The sequence below is a fragment of the Pleurodeles waltl genome, chromosome 6 (assembly GCF_031143425.1).
Source record: "Pleurodeles waltl isolate 20211129_DDA chromosome 6, aPleWal1.hap1.20221129, whole genome shotgun sequence".
Lineage (NCBI taxonomy): Eukaryota > Metazoa > Chordata > Amphibia > Caudata > Salamandridae > Pleurodeles > Pleurodeles waltl.
The window spans coordinates 281,716,053-281,739,865 of NC_090445.1; the positions used below are offsets into that span (position 1 = coordinate 281,716,053).

General features: G+C 46.1%; 1 protein-coding gene across 2 annotated transcripts in view; it reads right to left on the reverse strand.

Moving 5' to 3' along the window:
• TMEM98 (transmembrane protein 98) overlaps positions 1 to 16,098 on the reverse strand; it is a 304,662-nt gene extending 288,564 nt beyond the window's left edge. Inside the window, exon 1 of one of the 2 annotated variants that reach the window (XM_069238063.1) lies at positions 15,945 to 16,098. The gene's annotated coding sequence lies outside the window, so the exon portion shown is untranslated. The remainder of the gene's footprint in view (positions 1 to 15,944) is intronic. The other variant, XM_069238067.1, reaches the window with a different exon arrangement.
• Positions 16,099 to 23,813: the final 7,715 nt, after the last annotated feature.

The window sequence follows — 23,813 nt, forward strand, 5'->3', positions numbered from 1 at the left end:
CTGGATTTCATGGGAGTAGTCAGGAAATAGCATTATGATGTAGTTATTTTATCAGACCTTAGTGCACGCCTCTCTAAGGATCACATCCCTATTGCAGTTGTTCAAAATTGGGCTATTATTGGATGGGGAGTGGTGCCCAGTGGTGGTCTGGGTGAGAGGCCCCTATGAGCTCTTTCGATAACAAAGCAAGTGGAGAAGTTTTGCATTGTGATAGTATTCCGGAGCCAGTGCCGCAGGAAGTCAATCATGTCAGATCCTTCCGACCCTTCTTGGAATCCTTCTAGATGCAGGTCATTCAGTTTGGCCCATTATTCTGCATCTTCTGCCCTCCACATCAGTTCACTAGTAACTTTTTTTTTAGCTCTGCCCCATCTGATTTTTGAGCACGCGTCGTATCTTCTAGTTTGGAAATGTTGCAAAGGTCCTGCCATAGGAGTGAGACCACTGACAGCACTTCCCTAATTCTGTCCTCCAGTGAAGATCTGGATGTTTGAATTGCCGCTAGTGGAGCTGCTTTGTCAGGCAGTGGGTTATCATGCAGAGTTTCTGGTGGTGGGATCTTCCCCTGGCAAGGCGGTTTGGGGTCTTTGTGTTTTGCCATTATAGAACACCCCTCCGGGCCAAGCTGAGCCGGGCAGGGCCATCAGACAGGTACATCACGCCTGCCTGTAACACACAGTTCAGTTCCCTAAAGGCACGAGCAACCATAGGTGACGGGGCAGGTGGAGGAAAAAAAAGGGGGGGAACAAGGTCTCAAGGAGGGTCTATTGTGTGCCCACAGACAGTTTCTCCATTTGCATGATCAGCTGTAGTGCTCTCAGAATGGTAGGTTGTTGTCCATGTTTCTCCACCTCATTCCCAGTCTCTGACCGCCGGGGTGCGCAAACACACTCCTAAGGAATGATAGGGGTGGGGGTTAAGGTCTTCTCGACCGCTGTGTCAATTCCTTTTTGCCAGATCTACAACAGCTGCCACTCGTGTGGCTCCTCAGTGGTGTGTGCCCCCCCCTCAGGACACTTGTCTAGCTTCCAGGTGGGACCTCCAGGCCCTGGTACAGTGTGGTGCAGCACCCCCCCCCCCAAGTTGTGCATCTGATGCGGGTAGGGAAAGTTGATATAGTGCCTGTCCAGGAGGAGGATGAAGGGACAGGAGAGAGATCACCAGGCCACCGAACCCCTTTCTAGGATTACTGGTTGCGCTGTTCAGTACCCCTGGCCATCCGGGGAGTCCCCTGTATTTGTTGGCCCCCGGGGCTTTTGCAGTCAGGTGCCTCCAGGGCGCACAAGGGAGGAACCCATCTAGATCGCTGTCGTACGTGAGTTAACGTACGAGACGAATGGGGACAGTGCTTGGTCCTTCCTCTATGTTGGATCGCCTTCTGACGTCACGGCCAATCCGGATCGAGGATGGTCGTGACGTCGGTGGGCGGCGCAAGGAAGGGAGAGCGGAGCGCGAAGACGCGACCGGCTCGTGTTCTTGCCGGCTCCTCGTGGGCCTTATTGTTTGTGGCATGGAGAAATAAAGAATGATTCAAACGCAACGCGGCTGCCTCGCATCCTTCATTCATGCCACTACAAATGGCGACGAGGTTCACAACTTCTCACAAGGCCCACGAGTGTAGCCCACCATCCTGATGTTCCCTGATGCTAGTAGGGCGCGATGATATTTCCTCGCCTATGACCACGTGCACTGATCCGGTGAGCTGATGCGGGGAACTCCAGGCGATTGATTTTGACGAGACATTCAATAGTGCTGCTGCATCTGCATCACGTGGTCTCTCCGGGTGTGGTGCCCGCCTTCCGGCCATGTCGCAGACCAGTCATATTTGCGTGCCTCCTCTTTTCCTGGACTCTCCCGGTAAGCCATGCATGAAATGGAAGGGATGGCTGCGCGCATTCGAGAATTATATCGTCTCCATTGATGGCAAGGGGTACAGCCCCGAGCGGAAAAAGTCACTGCTATTCGGACTGTTGGGGAAGGCTGGCCAGGAGGTTTTTGATAGCTTGCCGGTTTATGTGAATCCTCCCGGGGCTACAGCTCCTCTGAATGAATACCAGGAGGCCGTTAAGCGACTTGAGCTGCAGTATGCTGAGGAGTGTAACATCATGGTGGTGCGCCATAAATTCGCACTGCGGAACCAGGAGGAAGGAGAGACTATCGAAGAATAGATTGCGTGCCTACGAGTTTTGGCCCAAGATTGTGAATTTGCGGAGATGACTGATACGTACATACGAGACCAGGTGGTGTTCTACTGCCATTCAAAGAAAGTGCAGGAACGTTTGCTTTCATGCAGGAACCCTTCACTGAAGGAAGTGATGGCCATCGCAAAGGCAGTGGAACGCTCCATGGTGTCTTCTAAGGAGCTGGCGATCACTAGTCAGGCTTCAAGTGTGTTCTATGTGCAGGACAGACATAAACATGCGCCCAAGACTCCAGACAGGGCGGCGAGCGATAGAGGGGGAGGCAGGAGGCCGCTCGTTTGTTTTAGATGTGGGTCAAGGGATCACTTAGCGGACAGCAGGACATGCCCTGCCTTGTACAAAAGCTGTTCTAAATGCAGGAAGATGGGCCACTTTGCGGCAGTGTGTAAAGCCAAGAAATACAATACAGGCATGAAAGTGAGCTCGGTGAGCGAGAGTGACTCGGATGCGGACATCGTGTTGTCCATTGATGATGAGGACGGTAGAGTGAAGGGGCCCATTGGCTCCGTCATGATTGGTACAGTAGAATTGCCATTTACGGCTGATTCTGGTTCCCCCCTGACCCTGATCTCTGATAGGACATTTGAGTTGAAATGGCAGGATGTACGACTGCATGAGACGGATGTTAATCCAAAGGCCTTCGGGGAACATGACATAGTGATGAGGGGGTACTTCTGGGACTCCCTCACCTTTCGAGGGCGCACGGTGAAAACAAAGATATATGTGGCTGAAAAAGGGAGGAGCCTTGTGGGGTGGAAGGACCTGGCTAAGCTGGGTGTGATGCTAGTCCCTGGGGCAGAAGATCCCATAGTTCTGAGGGATGATTGGGTCAATTACGTGCAGCCTGAGGATTTGCATGAAGGATTGGCTGAAGTTCTCGAGGAATTTGATTCCGTTTTTGAAAACAAGGTAGGATGTGTAAGAGGATTTGTGCATGCCATACGGTTGAAAGAGGGTGCCATACCAATTAAGCACAAGGTCAGAACGATTCCTCTTTCTGTAAGGGGGGAGCTGAAGGCTGTTCTCGATAGGCTGAAAATGGAAGGAGTAATAGAGGAAGCAGGTGCATCAGAGTGGGTGTCCGCAATCGTGGTGTCCAAAAAGAAGAGGACAGGGGACATTCAGTTGTGTGTAGACCTGCGATCCTTGAACAGAAATATCCTGGTGAACTGCCATCCTCTGCCCAACATTCAGGAGATATTATCTTCCACGTCAGGATCGAGGTTTTTCACCCTGATAGACCTGAAGTCCGCATACCACCAGGTATGTCTCACGGAAGACTCCAAGGAATTGACCACCTTCATTACCCCGTTTGGAGCATACAGATACGTCCGTCTTCCGTTCGGCCTTGCATCGGCCTCGGGCGTTTTCCAAAAGCTGATGGACCTTCTCTTCTGCGACATGAAGGGGGTCGAAGCATTCCAGGACGACATTCTGATACACACGGAAGATGAGGAGGGGCACTTGGAACTGCTAGGCAGAGTGCTGGAGGTGCTACAAAAAAGGGGGATGACGGTCTCTAAGGACAAATGCAAGTTTATGGAAGGGAAGATAGAGTACTTAGGGCACGTGCTCACTCCGAATGGCATTGCGCCTAAAGATGATTTAGTGAGGGCCATACGAGATGCTCCTTGCCCAGGAGACAAAGATGCCTTGCGATCGTTCCTGGGACTTAGTGAGTACTATTCCAAGTTCATGCAAGGATACGCAACCACCGTGGAGCCTCTAAGGAAATTGCTGCGGAAGAACGAAAAATACACGTGGACGCAGGAACAAAGCGCTGCCTTTGAATCCGTCAAGCAGGCAATCGCTGCGGCTCCAATATTACAGCCGTACAACAAGGATCTCCGGAACGTAATCACGGTTGACGCTAGTGCCAAGGGTATCGGTGCAGTGTTTTGCCAATTCCAAGGGAAGAGGGAGAACACAGTCGCATTCATATCGCGGTCATTGAACGAAGCAGAGAAACACTATAGCACCATCGAGCGGGAGACGCTCGCGTGCGTCTGGGCCGTGGAGAAACTGAGGAACTATCTGTGGGGCAGGGAGTTTGAACTGGTCACCGACCACAAACGGACGGTGAAGGACGTGGCAATGGCAAAGCCAGCTCAAGGCTCCTACGTTTATTGTCCAAGTTGCAAGAATATCACTTCGTCATCAGACACATCAAGGGTGGCCTCAACTGCAGGGCGGATTGCCTATCGCGCATACCGGTCACGGGTGAGGAGGACGGTTCCCTGGATGACACGGAATGCGTGGTGGCAATGGTTGACGCAACAGCCATGTGCGTGGGATCCATATCGGAGGAAGAGTGGTTGACGGCTCAGGAGAAGGACACGACTATCCGAAAGGTAATGGACCACATGACGGCTCATTGGCCCCCGGTCCGGAACTTGCACGGAGCACTCAGGAGTTTTCAACAGGTTAGCTCGGAACTCACCATTGAGGGCGGTTTTGTGAAAAGACACGAGCTGTTTGTACCTCCGGAAAGTTTGAGACACAAGCTAATCAGGATTGCCCATAAGGGTCACCCGGGCAGTACCGCTACAAAAAATCTTCTCAAGCAGTACTACTGGTGGCCAGGGATGTGCAGCGACGTCAGCAGCTTCATTGATCGGTGCGGACCGTGCTTAAGGGCCGACAAGCACTGGAAGACGGCAAAAGGGGAGCTGCAGTTGGTGGACATTCCTGCTGGTCCATGGAATAAGGTTGCCATTGATTTCGCGGGCCCATTTACCCTGCTACCAGACGATTGTAGACATCTCATCGTCCTCACGGACTACTTCTCCAAATGGATTCACTACAAGTTTGTCAGGGAAGTTACCACTGAACGAGTGATCAAGGCGTTGACGAAAATTTTCGCAATTGAGGGGCAGCCGAAGATTATGGTGTCCGACAATGGCACCCAGCTAGTATCCAGGCAGATGACGGATTTTCTGTCCAGGTTAGGGATTAAGCAGGAGAAGACCCCGCTGTACAGCCCGAAGAGCAATGGGCAGGTTGAGCGGATGAATAGATTCCTCAAGGAGGGCGTGCAACAGGCAGTCGTCTCCAACATGGATGTGAAAGCCTTTCTGGTGGACAAGGTGCACACTTTTCATAACACGCCCAGTGAAGTTACGGGACACACTCCGTTCTACTTGATGAGAGGGAGAAGATGCATGAATGAACTTACCCCCAAATTCAATAAGTGGTATGACATGAGGGAGGAAATTGAAGTGGCATCTGATGAGAGTTTGAGAGTCAAAGAAAGAATAATGGCTAAACAGGAAAGCAACAAGCGGTATGCTGACATGGTGAACAGAGCTAAAACTAAAAATATAGTGCAGGGGGATTGGGTATTGGTGAAGAAACCTAACAAGGTGATGAAAGGAGAGTCTGTGTTTCAAACCCCTGTACGTGTGCAAGGAGTTACAAGAGGGGCAGTCTGTTTGGAAGGAGGGGGATGGCGAAGCAAGGACGACATCGTCAGGCTCAAGGCTGGTCAAGAGGAAATCATCATGAGAGGTAGTCGTGTGTGTGGGGCCGAGAGCACGGACGATGTGGATGAGTGGCAAAGTCACGAAGCCAGGGATGTAGTCACTGGTGATGAGGAGTGTGTGAACACGCCTCCCCTGCGAGGGCGAATCGGACATGGGAGTACAGAGCGGTGTGAGAAAGCATGGCGCGGCTTGGTGGATACCGAAGGACAGAATGGTAGCAGGCTCGAATCTGCGAAGAGCGATAGTCGCAACGTAATGAGTTCAGGCCTAGAAGATGCGTGCGCCGTCAAGGTGGGTTCGCCCCAGTATATTACTCCGAGCAGGCCAACGAGGCATATACGAGCTCCTAAGAGGTTCGAAGATTTTGTTATGAGATGAAGTTCCATAAGTTATTTTTGTTCTGTTAAAAGGGGAGATGTCGTACGTGAGTTAACGTACGAGACGAATGGGGACAGTGCTTGGTCCTTCCTCTATGTTGGATCGCCTTCTGACGTCACGGCCAATCCGGATCGAGGATGGTCGTGACGTCCGTGGGCGGCGCAAGGAAGGGAGAGCGGAGCGCGAAGACCCGACCGGCTCGTGTTCTTGCCGGCTCCTCGTGGGCCTTATTGTTTGTGGCATGGAGAAATAAAGAATGATTCAAACGCAACGCGGCTGCCTCGCATCCTTCATTCCTGCCACTACAATCGCTTCCTAGGCCTTCAATCTGCTGAGAGTCCCAGAAATGCTATCAACTTTCTGGGGCCCCCCTGTCTCCTCCCACTCCGCTGGGGTATGCTTTCACTGTGTGTGTTTTTTTTCTCCATTATATGCCTGTTTAGGCTTATTGGGGATCACCGCCCTGCCGCTGTCTAACCGCCACCCACGTGGTCTCCTTATGTCCTTGCCATAACAGCCCAACAGAGCCCAGACCTCCCAGTGCATCGGAGGCCTGCCTGTTGGGTTCCCTGCAATATTTGCCCCGCTGCAGCACGGAGCACTGTCTATGCGGTCTGAGTGTCGTGTTCCCTCCCAAGCTATTATCGAAGCGGAAGAGGTGTGCGAGACAGAAAGGCAGTAAGCGCTGGCAGGCAGAGGACTCCGTTTATGTGGTAGCAGCTGGGCACACAATCGTTCATCGACTACTCTCCTGGTTCCGGACCACCTCCATCTTAGGAGCCGTCGTCTCAGCCTCTCCGAATGGACAGTTTTATTTTATGGCATCGTTCACTGTCTCTAGCCGTCCGGCGACCCCGGGATGTCTCCTCTACTATTTTTTACACCCAAGGTGTGACTATTGGAGCCGAGTTGACCCACCAGGGTGCATGATTTTGGCAGAATTAGCGGGGCCGAGCCGGAGCTTCAAAAAACTACACCCGGCTCGTCATCTTGCTGGCCACATCCCCACTACTGAACAGTGTAAAGCTGCAGAAAGACATTGATCCTGTCTGTTGCTGCTATGATGTTACCAGTTACATTTTCTGTCTCGTTAGAAGAAATCAAGAATATCATTTTGTCTCTGGTGGTTTTTTAATCAGTAAAAAGACAGTGTTTAGTAGTTTTGTTTGAGAGAAAGGTAAAGAACACATGAGGTATGATGGAAACTCAGGCTATTTTGTGATTAGTGTATTAACATTTGGAGCACATGCCTTTATGGCATTAGCAGGAAAGGATGAGGATAGAGAAAGGGAGGACTTCATTTATATAACATAGTAATGAATATGGTAGCCCAAGAAAAGAAAAAAATTTGAATCTAGTGGACACACCTATGTGTACGCAGAACAAAATTAAGATTTAAAACATCTTCATAGAAAACAAGCACTGAAAAGAGCCAATAAGTCTGGCCTTTATTGTGTTAGGTTATGGTAGAGCTATTGGCTTTGGCTTCCTACTTGCACACTGATTGGCCTCTTTTTATGTTTTGACTTTGTCATTGTTTTACCGTTTCAGGATGGCTGACAAGTTTAGAATCAATGTACAAGTATGCCAAAAACATTCAAAGATGACCATCTGTGACTATGGTGACTATGTAATCACAGATGACAATATTTTAATGGTTTACCAGTGCTCTATGATTGGTTTGCCCTTCTGAGATAGTTGACACATTTCTTCTAAATGTGCTAGATATATTGGAATGGCAAAGCATTAATGCAATATTAGTGAACCATCCAATGGTAGCAGCCACAAAAATCTGCACAGGAAGTGAGCAGCCTGGTAGCATGGTGTGGGGAAATGGCAGGCCCTCACAAAACATTGTTAAAGCAAAAAAAAAAAAAAAAATAGTTATATACCAAGCATCAACAAAGACAAATTAAATGAGAGATTGTCACGAGTCCTTTTTGAGAGGATGCAGACAGATGCATATGCAAAATACCCTCCCCCAATGACTTCAAAGCTGGGTGCTTTTATAACCTTGGCGCTGCTTGACGAATCATCACCAAATTGTCAAAATGTATACCTTGCTAAGTTAAGCTTCTGTCTGAAAAGTTTTGGGGTGATCTGTCAAGCAGGGGCCGAGAAAAAGGGGGGGTCCCAAAACGCATTTCCCCCATTCATTTTTCCAGAGGATGTTTAGACATGCCTACAGCCCGAACCACTGAACAGAATTACACCAAATTTGGCACAAAGGTAGATTCTGTCACGCAGATCACGTTTTTGGTGTAAATCCATTCAGCAGTTTCGGAGTCATTTAAGGTTAAAAAATACAGATATAGGGACACAAATCCTCCACGGATCCAACTGTCCCCTTGCTGATATCTGATTGGCTGGCAATACTTCAGCAAGGAAGTGTTGGCAGCCATCTTGGTACTCTGCTTCAGCCAGAAAAAAAAGACCAGAAAGGATAAGGGACCAGTGTAGAGTCACCCTGACCCCTTAGCCGTAGTGCGGTGTCTTGTGCTTTGTTATTATAATGCCCCTGAGTGGGCTAAGCCCGAGGGCTAATGTATATAAAAGCGGGGGCCCTCCTGGTCCCCTCCCGCTGCCCCAGTGACCTCCCCGGGGCTTATTATTTCTATGCAGGGGCAGTGTGCTCCCCACCGCCCTGGGGACCGCCACCTCCCCAGGGCTGTGTTTTAATATGGGGGGGGGGGGCACCCAGCCCCCTCCTGCTGTCCCAGTGACCACCAGCAACCCCCCCCCCAGGCAAAATGCTATTTATTTGCAGGGGTGCCACATACCCCACACACCCTGGGGGCCACCACCCACGGGGCAAATCTTTAAAAAAAAGAAAAGGGGGTCCCTATGGCCACTACCCCCTGGGGCTATTCTCATTGGAGGGGGGCACACAGCCCCCCTTTTGGAGCCACACAGCCCCCCTTTTGGAGCCATTGATGGACCTGGGGACCATCACCCCCACTGGGCTGGCTCCTGCTATGTCCTGGGTTGCCCACCCCAGGACATAGCTGTTTGCTGTGGCTTTTGACAGCAGGACCTGTGAAGGAGGTCCCACTGTCAAAATCCAAAGCTTTCATCTCTGTCGACAGAGATGAAATGCTTCAGCAAGTGGGGAGCTGCTGCTTAAAGCAGCTCCCTGCTTGCTGAAGCATTGGCACTTTGAGGGAAGCCTTAAGGCACTAGGTAGCCCATAAAGGGCTTTTTATTATTTCTTTTTTTAAATAAATAAGGAGGGACTGTGTGGGAGCCCTTGAGGGCTCCCTCGCGGTCCCAGATAGCCCATAAAGGGTTTTTTATTAAAATATTTTTTTTTTAAGTAATATAAATTAAAAGTTAAAAAAAAATAGGGACCGCAGTCCCAGAAAGCCCATACAGGGCTCAGTGTGGGTTTGAGTCCAGCTGGACCTATTACCATTTATGAGGTCATAAGCAGTGCATTGCAGGGGAGTTAGTTATAGTTTGCTCAGGTTACTATAGCTGCTGAATTTCACTGGTTTTGTACAAGTGAAATGTGGGCCTAACTATAATGCCCCTGTTATTTATTTCAGTGAATTTCTAAGGTTTTTCTAATTCTATTTCCTAACTATAACATCCCTGTAACCTTTGGTTTTTCAGTGAATTTCTATGGTTTTTCAATGTTATTTCCTAACTATATGTCCCTGTAACTTTTGCTTTTGTTCTGAGCCCCATTTTGCGCGAGCCTGCTGCTTGCCTTTCCTTCCTTCTCATTGCTTTCACCTTGCTTTCAGACCCATTTTGTGTGTAGCTGCCCCTTGCCTCTCCCTCCTGTTCAATGCTTTCTCCTTGTTCTCAGCCCCGTTTTGTGCGTGACTACCACTTGCTTTTCCCTCCTTCTCGCTGCTTTCTCTGAACTCTCAGCCCCATTGTGTGCATGCCTGCTACCTGCCGGTCTCTCCTTCTCACTGTTCTCTCTGTGCTTTCAGCCTTGTTGTGTGCGTGTCTGTTGCCTGCCTGTCCCTCCTTCTCACAGCTTTACCCAGGCTCTCAGCCCTGATGTGTGCATGCCTGACTGTCTGTCCTTCTTACTTCTGTCTCCTTTCTCCATGCTCTCAACCCCATTGTGTGCATGCCTGCTGCCTGTCCCTCCTTCTCACTGGTTTCTCTGGGCTCTCAGCCACGTTGTGCGAGTGCCTGCTGCCTGCCTCTCCCTCCTTCTCACTGCTTTCTCCGGGCTCTCAGCCCTATTGTATGCATGCCTGCTTCATGCCTGTCCCTCCTTCTCACTGCTTTCCCCAGGCTCTTAGCCCTGTTGTGTGCATACCTGCTGCATGGCTGTCCATCCTTCTCAAAGCTTTCTCTGGGCTCTCAGCCCGTGGTGTGCATGCCTGCTGCCTGCCTGTCCCTCCTTCTCTTTGCTGTCTCCAGGCTCTCAGCCCCATTTTGTGCGTGCCTACTGCCAGTCTTCCTTGTTTAGGACAATGGGGGAGCCTCAAGGCCCGCAGTCCCAGTTGGCTCCACACCTCCTGTGTGAGCCAGCATTGCTCATGCATGCAGGGAGCTGCTGGAAATGCGGCTCCCTGCTTGCAGGAGCAAACTTTTCATCTCTTTCCCTGCCTGCATGATAGTGGGCAAGGAAAGAAATGAAATCTCTGCCCCCAGCAAGCGGGAACAGTTTTAACACTCTTACTTGCTGGGAGTGGAATTATGCTTGGTTTTGCTTGGTGGGAGCTGTTGTGGCGGGGACAGGAGGGGAGAGATTTGCACGGTCTCCCTCTGTATAATTTCAAAATGTAGCCCTGGGGAGGTGGTGGTCCCCGGGGCCCAGGGGATCCACGCAGCTACCCAACCATATCTATTATGTAGTCTCTAGGAGGTAGGGGTCCCAGGGGGTGGTTCACGTGGTCTCCCCTGTATAATTTTAAAATGTAGCCCTGTGGAGGTGGTGGTCCCTCAGGGCCCAGGGGAAGCCACAAGCCTCCCTAACCATTTTTTTAAAACCGGCCCAGGGAGGTGGTTTTCCATTGGCCCAGGGGGTCTGTGCGGGGTCTGTGCGCCCCGCATACTTTTCAAATGTAACCCTGGGGAGGTGATGGTCCCTGGGGCATTAAAGAGCCCTTGGCTGGGGGCCCCATGCACCCCCCTCCTTTCTAATAGTATTGCACATGCCACCAGGACTTGGCACACCCGGGGGCAAAATGAATTAGAAGCACAGGAGACCGTGTTTTTTTTGTAATTGTCAGAAAAATCTACAGATCCACCTGCAGACTTTTCCAAAAATTAAAAAAATAACTTTTTAGCTCTGGCAGGGTCCCAGGGGGACCCGAAGACCAAGGCAAGTGTGTTAGGGTATTCCTACCCTTCCCCAGGCTGTAGTCATGTCTAAAGACCCTATGGGAATTAACAATGGAAACACACTTTTTTGACACCCCCTTTACGGATCTTCCTGAAACTTTTCATGAGCAACAAGACCCTATAGGATACCTTCTTTTTTCAACACTTTGTGAAGATTCATCAAACGGTGGCAAAGATATAGGCAAGTCAAAAAACTATTTTCCTATAGAAACTAGGTCTGAACCATATATATATATATATATATAGAGAGAGAGAGAGAGAGAGAGAGAATCCTCACAAAAAGTTAACAGAAGAGGCATCTGCATTACATTGAGGAGAAGTTGAAAACAGTGCATTTATTTCAAACAAGAACGAGATTAACAAATTTCAGCCCAGCAGATGGCCTTGATCACGGACACAAGGAATAATACATGCACACAATTTACACAAACTATTCATGGGAGGTGATCCTGATGAAAAAGTGACAAAATTTACATATATTCTCCAGAAGAACTCCTCAGCAGACAGTCAAACATGCAAAGTACAGACCGAGCTCCCTAGTCCCATACTGAGCCAAGGTCTGAGCAGAAGCCATCAAAAGACATCTTGCTGACCACCTCACCAATCACCATCTCTTCAAAACCACGCAGTCAGGATTCAGACCCAACCATAACAGTGAGATAGCCCTGATCGCAGCAACAGATGACAACCGGATGAACCTGGACACAGAGAAACTGCAGCCCTCACTCTACTCAACTTCTCAGCTTTCAACACAGTCTCCCACACTATCCTGATAAAATGACTACACAAGACTACCCCCCCAAGGACCTATCCTCAAATGAACCTGCACATTCCTTACCAGAACAATTCAGACAGTCAACATGTCACATTAGTCTTCAAAAGCCCGGGGCCTCTTTTGCAGAGTTCTTCAGGGCTCCTCTTTCAGCCTGACACTCTTCAATATCTAGATGATCCTACTGGCCAACATCTTCTGAGCACACAATATCAACATACTCATTTACACTGACTACACCCAACTGATACTGTCCATCTCGAACAAAACACCCATGACAAGGAACAACTTCCTTACCTGCGTGACCAAAGTGGCCACCTGGATAAAGTCTAGCATCTTAATCTGAATTGTGACAAGACCAAAATTGTGATATTCGGAAATGATGCCTTGCCATGGGTCCCAATCTTGTGGTCTACAGAACTAGGATCCACCCCAGCTCAAAAGCACAAAATGTCAGGATCACCATCAACAACTGGACATGTCCACCCAAGTCAACTTCATAGCCACATCCTGTCTCCACACTCTGAGGATGTTGAAACAAATCTTCAAGTGGCTAACAAGCAACAATAGAAAGACTGTCACCCAAGCCTTCATCACCAGAAAACTAGACTACGGGAACTTGCTCCATGCAGGAATCACCAAGCAATTCACGAAAAGCCTGTTGACCCCCCCAGAGTGCAGTGGCCAGACTCATCGTGAACCTCCCACAATGTTCCCATATCACACCACACAGGAGCGAACTCCACTGGCTCCCTATCACACAAACATGCACAGCTCAGGCTCAGTCCTGCCAACCTGAACATACAATTTGCCGTGTGAAAGGGGGCATTGCCTTCTAGGGGCCGGGCTTTATGTTGGGAGCTACCTTTTGAGGCACGTCTGCCCCCATGCCTTGCCTCCATCGACCTTCTCGCCCCTCCCATAAAATAAAAAAAAAGGCTGATGTTCTGGGGTGTTTTCACACCACTTAATGTATATCAGCTGCTTGAAGCTGCCAAAAAGGAGCTGGAAATTCACAAGTTTCAATGATTTCCAGCTGCTCTTGCCTGTCACTGTGTGATTTTGACTCCTCCCTGGAAGACCGTGTGAAGTGAGACAAAATCATGACACATAGTGGCACCATGTGAGTTGGCAGGTCTGCAAACTCCTCACTCACACATACAAAGTATACACTTTCACCAACCTTCCAGGCACCTCCACTCAGCCAGACTCTTACTGGCACATGTCCCACACATACAAAAAAAACAGATCAGGAGGTTGAGCATTCTTGTACATCGATCCTAAAGCATGGAATGACCTCCTACACCACATCAGAGCTTTCTCCTCTCTTTTTGAATTCACCAAGAAGCTGAAGACTTGGCTCTTTGAGTAAGTCCCCACATGGCTCGCCTCACTGGGAAGTGCCAGAGTACCCTCATGGATGATAGTGTGCTATAAAAATGTGAGTAGGAAAAACACAAGACATAACAGATTTTAAAGGTATATGTTTTGGCTGACTAACTAAAAATGTTATCATGAGAAAGTTTCAAATAGCCTATAATGCTCATCACATCACAAACTCTAGAAACCCACTAATTGTCAACATTTTGGCCCTCCCACAGATCATTTTAACAGGTCTTCATCACAACAAGACACCAGGAGAAATAGCACCCTCTACCTCAAGCGACGAGAACATTCCAGGACAAACAGGTGAATCAGCTCACATGCTCAAAGACAACAAATGATTTCTAAAGAAATGTGGTACATTAGTATCCTCAATCGGCTCTCTGTTCATGTTAGGAATCTTTCTGAAGACTCCCACGTCTTCCGATATACGTGTAGTGTGTCACTTTTTCACTTGCAGCACTGCCTATGTCTATAGTGTATGCATATATTGTTCTTTAGGCAACATCTAGTTCAACTATAGATGATTATTAATGGAAAATCATGTCTGTGGTCTACTGCTAATCATTGTTTAATTTATAAGTTACTTATATTGTGAGCTACAATCTTTGACTCCCCCCAAACATCTAAAGGTTTTAGGTAATCGCAAGTCTTTTCGAAAAAAACATTGTTTCTGTTTTTGCCTTACACATGCAGCTTCCTAAGGATATTGGTTGGTCACATTTTTATATATTTAAATCAGGCATCTCCAACGAATAGCTTGTAACCTACTGGTAGCTCTCCTGCTACTTATAAGCAGCACTCCAGCGTGCTATATTAGAAGCTTGTGATCTGCTGAATTAATATATTTATATTAAATTGGAAAGTGTGTATTAAACAAGATTTGTGTTTTTTCAGAAAACAATCTGACTTTTGGAGAACTTTTTTGAATTTCCAAAATATAACAAAAGCTGATATTTAGGGGATAAATAATGCAGCATTGGCGAGACCTATTACTAATATTTCCTGGATCCCAGGGGCATTGCACTGATGGTTTTTATGAATTATCCACGCAGAAGCATTCCTCATTAAGAACTTTTTTTTTTGCACTACTGCTGACATCCCTGCCTGATGCACTGAAGGGATCACTACTGGTAATCCTGCATGGCATAGTCTCTATTGTAATCTTGTCTGATGTGGTCACTATTGCAACACTAATAATATTAGTAGCTCGGGCTGATATTCATGGAATATAAGTAGCTCTTATTAAAGAAAAGGCTGGAGACCCCTGATTTAAAGAGTGTGGAGTCTGGACCATTCACACGTTCTACAGCGGGTATTGTCCATGATCGAACCGGAAACACTATACCTCATTTCAATAATATAGCAAGAAATGTATACACTAAATATATGAACATTGGGTTGCTGACACCCTTCTCGGTCAGCATAGCTGCCATGTTACCAAGGCCTGTGCGTGAGCACTGCTCCAGTCCAGGTTTCTTCTTTTGAATTTTGGGACCTGTGGTTCTGTTTTGAGCAGGACTACAAGTCCCAGAAATGATGGAAGAGACGTGGACTGGAGCATCACATCGTGCATGGAACTGGATCAGGAAGTGACCTGTATTCCTTAAAATTGCATTCCTTAAAATTGATTTATGATTGTTTTCACAAATTGTTACTTTGTACGACGTGTGAGTTATCCATAAGCATGTTTTTGTGATACTGTATAGTATTGTAATTACATGTACATAGTGCTTATTGTCCCCCCGACGAGGCGTTGAAGCGCTTTATGCCAGGTAGCATAGTGGCTCACTGCTCCTTTGCTAGGCGGCGTTTTATAAATTGTAGTAAAAAAAAAAAAAAAGAAATAATACTATATGCGGAAGCAATATTCAGTGCCCACATTACGATCGATTTATTTTAAGAGGCCCTATCATAAACACAGAACCCCTTCCACCCTCCCCCACCTAATCCGTTCCCGCACCAGGCAGCCATCAGAGCACAGTCTCGCACAGGAATGTTTTAATTCAATAATAGGATTAATCACACAGCAGGAGCGACTTTTTCCCATAAATAGTTGAGCTGGAACCCCTTGCCGCAGCGACAGAAACACAAAAAAATATAGTTCGCCATGTCCACCCAAATTATTTTACAAACGTGTAACGTTCTTCAAGAGTTTTACATATATACCAAAGTTATCAAACTCATAAGCGGAAGAAAAGCCCTGTGCAGACATCTCTGCAAAACCTTTCCCCACCCTCCCCCGCCTCGAGAAGAAAAACTCCCAGGTTCTCTGGCAACGTCGGCTTATACAAACCGATTGTGTACTTTATTAAAGTTTTTAAAGTTAGTTCGTGTTCTTAAACATGCACCTCCTGTTTTTTAAGCCACTACAGGGGAGGCAATTGCAAACATATTTAAAGAATTATTTGAACTTACCCTTTGTCTTGTCTGCCATGCACATTCCTATCTTCGGAGAGCGTACTGGCTGTAAAATTGAGCAGACTCCAACCTGACAGAGTAATGGTTATAAAGGAGGCAAAAAGCTCGGCTTTCCAGCAGCGGAATACCCAAGTGCACCATGGGAAACGGAGCAGGCAAAATAAAACAATCTGAATGAGCGGAACGTGGTAACTAAAGTGCCCACCTCTCCTGACTGGCTACATTTTAAACTCCTTTAGGGCAACACGCCGCATTCATTTATAACAAATTGCTTTCTCGCAAATGTGTTTTTTTAATTGCAATTCTGTTAGCGCAGTTTTTTATTTCCGTACAGTGTGATTTAAGTTCTTGGATATTTATGCTTTTTACAGCATACCCTAGTCGGAAATTACTATTGAATATTGATAGTTAATCTCCGCTGGATCCAGATCTTGATAAATTGATCATTGAACTTTTATACTCACAATCAAATTATGAGCGCCTAAATTGGTGATCAAAATATGCCATCTCCAAGAGCAATGGAAAGATCTTTGCACCCCCACAAATGGTACCCCCTGTAGTGTCTTGCGAGTTTTATAGATTTTGCTGCAAACCCCTGGAGTCACAATCACGATTTATATGTATTCATACCATATTATAATTGTGTGTTTCAATGTTATACTCAGGTAGGTAGGTAGGCTCACTTATTAGCAAAGTCTATTTTAACTGTAGCTTGAAGTTTAATTTCAATATATGTAACTGACCTTTACAGAAACGTAGAAATAAAGATATGCACAGTATAACTTGAAATTAAATGTGCAGTAGTGAATAACATTAAAACTTGCCATGATTGAGCCTGAATTTCTTTTAACGTGAGAATCTGTTTTTCCATTTTTACTAACACGTCATTTAATTGCAGATGCTTTCACATGAAATGTTAATTTGGAAATAGATGTGCTATTGTTTTACTAACATTGAGTCTGAGAAATAGTCCTTAATAAAAAGAACATGAAGAAACCAAGTGTGAGATGATTGTCTCTTATTTAATGAAGATTAGAGGACCAAGGACAGCAATCTTCCTAGGACTGCTGTGAGAGAAAAAGAAGATGCTGCACGTCACACTGTGGGACAGGAGAATACAATGGAGAATGTGAATGCACGATTGAGGGTGTAACCTAATCAAATTTTGTGGTATTAACAAGGGTTTTCACTGATTGATTTTAGGACATTTTCCCCATGTCTTTGAGAGGTACAGACCTCTGATTTCCTCTTTGTCCCTGGGCTTTTGCTGAGTGTGGCTTAGGTCTACACTTAAAACTTTAAGAAGACTTTTGACCGAGCTTCTGGAATGCTGACACCTTCCAATTTATATTTCATCTTGTTCCCATTTTTATTTTCATCCTTGTGCCTTTTTCGGATAGATTTTTCCTTTTGCAGTAGCTTAGAATTAAATAAATTACCCCATTTGAACCATAGTTTGAAGTTAGTTTAATGCTGTTAACTTGCACTCGTCTGTAAGAGAGATAACTGACAACTTTTCTCTGAGCATGAAATATTATTGCAGATATTCTGTATCGCTGTTAGTGAATTCTTGGTTTCTTCTATGCTAATATGTCTAAATGTTTTCAAAAGTGATTTGGTATCTTTGTATCATGTTTTTGAGTTTTGTTTACACTAACCTGAGTGTTAATGTTAATTTTTAATAAAAACGCTTTAACTTTATTTCCGATTTGGTTTTTATTGTGCACTGTAAATAAATGATGACTGATTGTTACCTAATTTCCTAGTTAATCCCTTTGAGGGAATAACAGAACCGTCTCCTCAAGAAAAGAGCATACAAGTGCTCCATCAAAACTGGTTCCTTCAAGAAAATAGGGAATTAGGTTGTCCCATGAAATTGCCCAAACACAACATCCATTTCAATTCAGCAGATGTGTATTAATACAGCCGCACATTGCAATTGCATAGATTGCAGTGTTTTGCGGTGATTGTGAAGTTGTTGTGTGAATGTGGTGTTTAGTGCAAAGACGTTGAGATGTTATCTGGTCCATTGTGGCCTAAGATCACAGGATAGATATAAAGTCTAGAATACACTGTGTTGTTCTTATCTGCTGTGTTATGGTACTGGTCATGAGACGTCGACAGTGCCACCAGAAAGGACTTTCTTTTCAGTGACTGTGAGAGGTTGGTATAGTGAAGCTCAAATGCTCAGGGAGGAACTGTATCAGTTCAAGTGAGATCCGCTGGGAGAGGTTTGAGAGTAGGTCAGAAAGTGCAGCTGCAAATTGTTTTTGAAGTGATTGACTACCCTGAACTTTTAGAGGAGCAGACAAAGTTGCTGGTAAAAATTTGCTTGAATTAGTCACCACATAGATTGAGGATGAGCCACTGCAAGGAGTGAGATTGACGTCACATAGTGCTGCACTGGTCTAGGTCGGTTGGTGTAAAGCTGCCCTTGCATTAGTGGACTACGTCATAGAGAACCATGCTGGTATTGGTTGTGAACGCTGAACAGAGGCTTGTGGGTGAAGAATTATCTCCTGCTTGTAAACAAAAGGTAATTGTGGTAAATTGCAATTTGATTGGAAAATTAACTTCTTTAAGGCATTGTAAAGTTTGAAGACTGGAAATGTGATTATGCCTGTTAGAGTGGGAGAGGAAACGCCTCCCGAAGGTACACCAGGTCATTATATGGTGACAAATGTAGGGCTTCACACGTCTTTTGCTTGAACAATGACACAAGATCACTGAGAAAGAGGGTGTACTGGCATTTCCACGTTATGGAACACATAATTTGAGAATTATTGAAAATGTAAGACAAGTCTTGTATGAGATTAAACCGCCCCCTAAACCCACACAATATGAAGCACTTGGGAACACATAGCTCGTCAGAGACAGAAAGAGAAATATAAAGGAAAAATCAAGAAAGTGCTACATACTTGTGCAGATGCTAGATGGGATAATTAAGAAAAAGCTTGGAGAACAGACATAATTGAGGGAACTTAGACTATATCCAGCCTTGGCGACTGAAGAAGAGGTGAAAACTAAACCAAAAGGAATGAAAATGAAGAAAGAATGAAAAGAAACTGAGAATAGGGGTGAAAACAGTGATAGTAATTCGGACGACAATTTCATAAACAAACTGTTGTTGAATCATCCACCACCTTATAACATGATCCAAACAGGAAGGACAACTGAGACAATGGGGCATGAAAAAAATGATATATCTACTGCATTACTAGAACTAAATTCAAATCAAACAGGAGGGAATTTAGGGATGGCATTTCCTCTGAGCCCAAATGCTTTATCTACTCCAGATGCACTGACTGTGCAATTGCTCCTGTAGTTCCATTATATGGACAGGGAATTACATACATACACTGACTGTTCCAATAGAAAGGGGTGTCCCAGATCATAGCAATTCAGGGAATACAGCAATAAGGAGACTTCCTTAAATTTCAATACAAAGAACACTACACACATCACAGACACAGATCCAACAACAAGTCAGATGGGACTTTTTCCTAATGCAAGGTTTCCTCAGGAATCACCACCATTTTTCGTACCTAGAACAAACACTATTCCAAATGCTGACTGTAGTACTAGTAGGATAGGAATACCTTTGGATATGCCAAATTTTGCAATGTCCATTGTAAATACACCAGACCATGCAAATCTGAGTACTTTGTTGATATCGGATCAATCAATGCACACAAGATGCCTCTATACACTCATAGTTCATTTTCTTACATGAACAAAGTCGCATCACCACTGTTAAATTGCCCCGCCGTGAGCTCTCCACCAACCCTACGTAGGTGCGTGGTCAGGCAGACTCTGAGACCCAGGCCTGAAGGGTAATGACTGACAGGTCACAGGTGGGGTAACACTTATCTGACAGCCAAATGCACAAAACATGCAAACATTGAGTAGATCCCACAGATAAGCAGCAACACCACAATGGTCCCCAGATATTGGCCCCAATAAAGCACAAATGGCCAAAGGGACACTTACATTCCCAAAGCACCATAAAGTTAGATACCACACATAGTTAGGCACACTTAGCCAATCAGGACACAGCACACACAGTGACCACGCACCTCTCAGGCCAGACATCTGGACACGTACTCGCTGGCCCACATTGTGTCCACACCAGGTCAAAGCCTACCTGCTTTTCCTGTCTAGAATTCTAACTAAGACTCCATGACAAATGTTAATTTTTAACAACTTTTTTGGACCCCGAGAGATATCTGGGCATACAGGTATTTCACGATCTACTAGATCTTCGCAACGGGAATTTAGGTGCAGCACTCCAGTCCTTAAGGTCGTGTGTGGCGTTTTGGCGCTCTCTTAGGCTCTCCATGATGACCCGAGTGTCATCATCCAAAATGATTATGGTCCCCCACCTCTTATACTACTTTACTAACTTCCCGGTGACTATACCGGTGAGCTGGTTTAGGGAACTGAATGCGCTCCTTAGAGAGCTCCTCTGGTATGGGGGCTGACAGCGGATGTCTCTATCCACCCTCCGCCACCCTACTGAGGGAGGCGGACTGGCAGTTCCAGACTTTTAATTATATTACTTATTATGCCAACTCCAATGGGTCGCTAAGTGGTTGGCGGGTGCAAACCATCTGGATCTCACCACATCCCGAGGTGACATTAGAACTGACCTTTTACTGGCTGGCATGCTTGGCGCCAGGATTACCCCGCCAAAGCGGAACTTCATGCTGACGGTGGCCCTGGCTTGCTGGAGACGGTGTCTGAGACGCACAGGAGTGACAGTGGCTTACTCCCCTGAGATACAACAGTCTGGGATACCTCTGGGGACACTGAGCCACAACTTGCTACAAAACCAAATGAGGGGTTGGACTCAGGTGGGAGTGACGACCCTAGGGGACATCTTCAGAGAGGGGGTTCCGCGCCATTCACGGAGTTGATGGAAGAGGGCGGAGTCCCAGGGGAACAATTCCTGATGTATCAGACATTGATACACACTGTGAGGGAACTGTGGCCCACGATAAACGCAGAGCCAGTGACACATACAATACTACATCTTTTACTGAACAATAGGGGAAGACACTCACTTGATCGCTAGGCTCTACAGAGCCCATAACAAAGCTTCCCTGGAGTCTTTACAGACCCTACAGACGAAATGGGAAAGGACGTTAGGCAAGGAGTTGACGGACGCAGAGAGGAAGAAAGTGCTGGCATACCCCCATAGAGTGTCCCGAAATACACGCTTCCGATATATCCAATATAATTACATATACAGAACATACCTCACCTCTCACAGGCTCAGAGTAATATAGTGGTGAACCCAGGGAATGTCCCAGATGTAATGCTGTAGGCCCAGACTTCAACCACATGGTCTGGGAATGTCCCGACATACAGAGGTATTGGAGGGGAGCCTGGAGGATCTGGGGGGAACCCTTGGTATGCAGCTAGACCTGGATCCCTCTTTGTGTCTGCTAGGCCTACATATGAGGCCAGCCTCTAGGAGAGTTGGCAGCCGGTTCTTACACCTTGCCCTAGTCCTACTCAGACGTCGGATTGCCATGACCTGGAAATCTGCCACGGGTCCGGCCCTGGTGGACTGGAGACGAGATGTATCAACTTGGGCCCAGGCTGAATTACAGGTATTGCATAGGGAAGAAGCCCGGGGGTGTGGGCGCATCACATGGCCCCATTGTGGGATATTAGAGGCCTAGGAAGCTCAGAGACGAGAAGTAAGGGGGGCATGGGAGCTTGGAGAGGACAAAACCCTGCCAGTGGTGGACAATGGCACCGCTTAAGGGGGAGAAGGGATGTGGGGGAATATGAATAAAAGCTACAACAAGTCACAGGGAGGTCTTGATAATCTGATGTACGGGCGGGAAGTGCCAACATATAAACCAAGCCTAGGCGAACATGCTGGGGATGAAAAAGGCACTCATCCGGAGTGGACCCCACTAATACACTGGAATGAGGGAAGGACTGAGGCTGAAGTTACCATACAGACCCCCTGAATGAGTTAGCTCAAATGCACGTGCATGCCCCACTTACACCACAATGTAGAACTGCCCCTACAGCGCACTGTTTTCTTGTTCACATTAGTTGCATTAACAGTTTAAAAGGTAACACATAGGATGATAGTAAATGCTGTAAGACCAAAGTGGAACGATGGCTGTACGACCAGGCAAACATAACCTGATGTACTGTGTATACTTGTCACCTGTGTTGTGCCCGGCAGAGCCATGACACAATTATGTTACTGTATATAAACCAATTGTAATGCATATGCTTGGATTGGTGTCCTGAACTGAAGGGCACAACACAAAGATGATTGTAATCCCTCAAAGAAAAATACCAATAAACAAAGTAAAAAAAAAAAAAATTGGACCCAGAGAAATATATAAAACTCATGTCGATTTCTATGTACTATGAGAGACAGTCCTCGGACCCTGGTCCTGTAACTGCTCTCCCAACCGTAATGTTTAAATAAACAAATCACTTTCTGTTTTGCCAGATGTCTCTTGTCTCTTGTTTTTTAAGATAAATCCTCATTCTAGCAACAATTTCCTGAGGAGAGATGATATGAAATAACCCAGCAGAACAACCAGGTCTTATTGCTCAAGAATTAGATGATTGGCTGAAGGGTATAGACATTCCAAATGAGACTGGAGGTGTAGGATTCAATGGGAGGACAATTCAAACACCATAGGGAGAAAGAGCAATATTTGGGGCTAAACTGAAATTAGAGATGAACGAAACAACACTGGGAACTCCTGACATGTCCTGAGTAGGCACTTACCAAGAAGACAAACTATTGTGCATATGGAAAGACATGCAGGACAAGCTCATGGGAGATTGGTTGAATTAGCTTAGAGATTCAAGGTTGATTTGAATAAGTCCAAAGCATTACAGAGAAGCTACTGTCTAAGTTTTATTGACCGAGAACTCTCGTACATGAGACCGTCAGGAATAAAATTACATTTTAGGGAATTGACTACATTTGAAAATGGACTGAATTAGATAGGTGGGAAGGAAGATGGGAAAAGAGGAATTAGCCAAAGAAAGTAAGGGTAGAGCTGCCTTCGACTTGCGGAGATGAGGATTAGGAAGATATTCATATGCTTCCAATGAGAGAAGTTCAGAGTGGAGGATATGTTCATGTACCCTGGAGTAGGAGTGGTGTTGCCTCATCCACAAATAATTTCCCAAAGATGAGAGAAAATCCTGTGGAATAATACAGACAGGTTAAACAGTTTTTGAAGCTTTCAAACGTCTTATGGGAATATTTGAACACCTTGTTTGACATTGCTATTCCAAGTGATTTATGGGTTCAATGCAAAGTATCTGTGGATTGGCCTGAAAAAGAACCTATGAGACATCCAGAGACGAAGGCTCCATCTCAGATAGTGATGAAAAAGTATCATCAGGTGATTTCATTCTTGAAATTAAAAGTGTCTCCTAAAGACATTGATGGGGTTAAGATTGACGGAACGACCCAAGAGTCAATGCATTCCTATCATGAGAGATTGTTGCAGGCATTTAAACAGTGTAGTGGCAAAGAGACTATTGAAGTGAAAGACGGGGCATTTTGGGTTCAGATTTGTACATGGATTGAAACCTGAAATTAATGCAATGGTTCAGCAACATTTGATTTGCTGGCTGAATAAGCCAATTGATGAAATTCTGAGATATGAGAAATATTGCAGTGATGAATTGGAGATGAAACTGAATAAATTGAAATAAAGGTTGATGGTGGCACAGATGAAGGCTGCACAAAGGAGTCGAAATCCAAAGTTAGTAGGGAACATTGGTACTATGCAGGTAGTACATCAGCAGGGAGTTCCGATGATGCAAGGAGGTAGTGGATTTCAACAGCAGGGTAGAGGACAAGGTGTT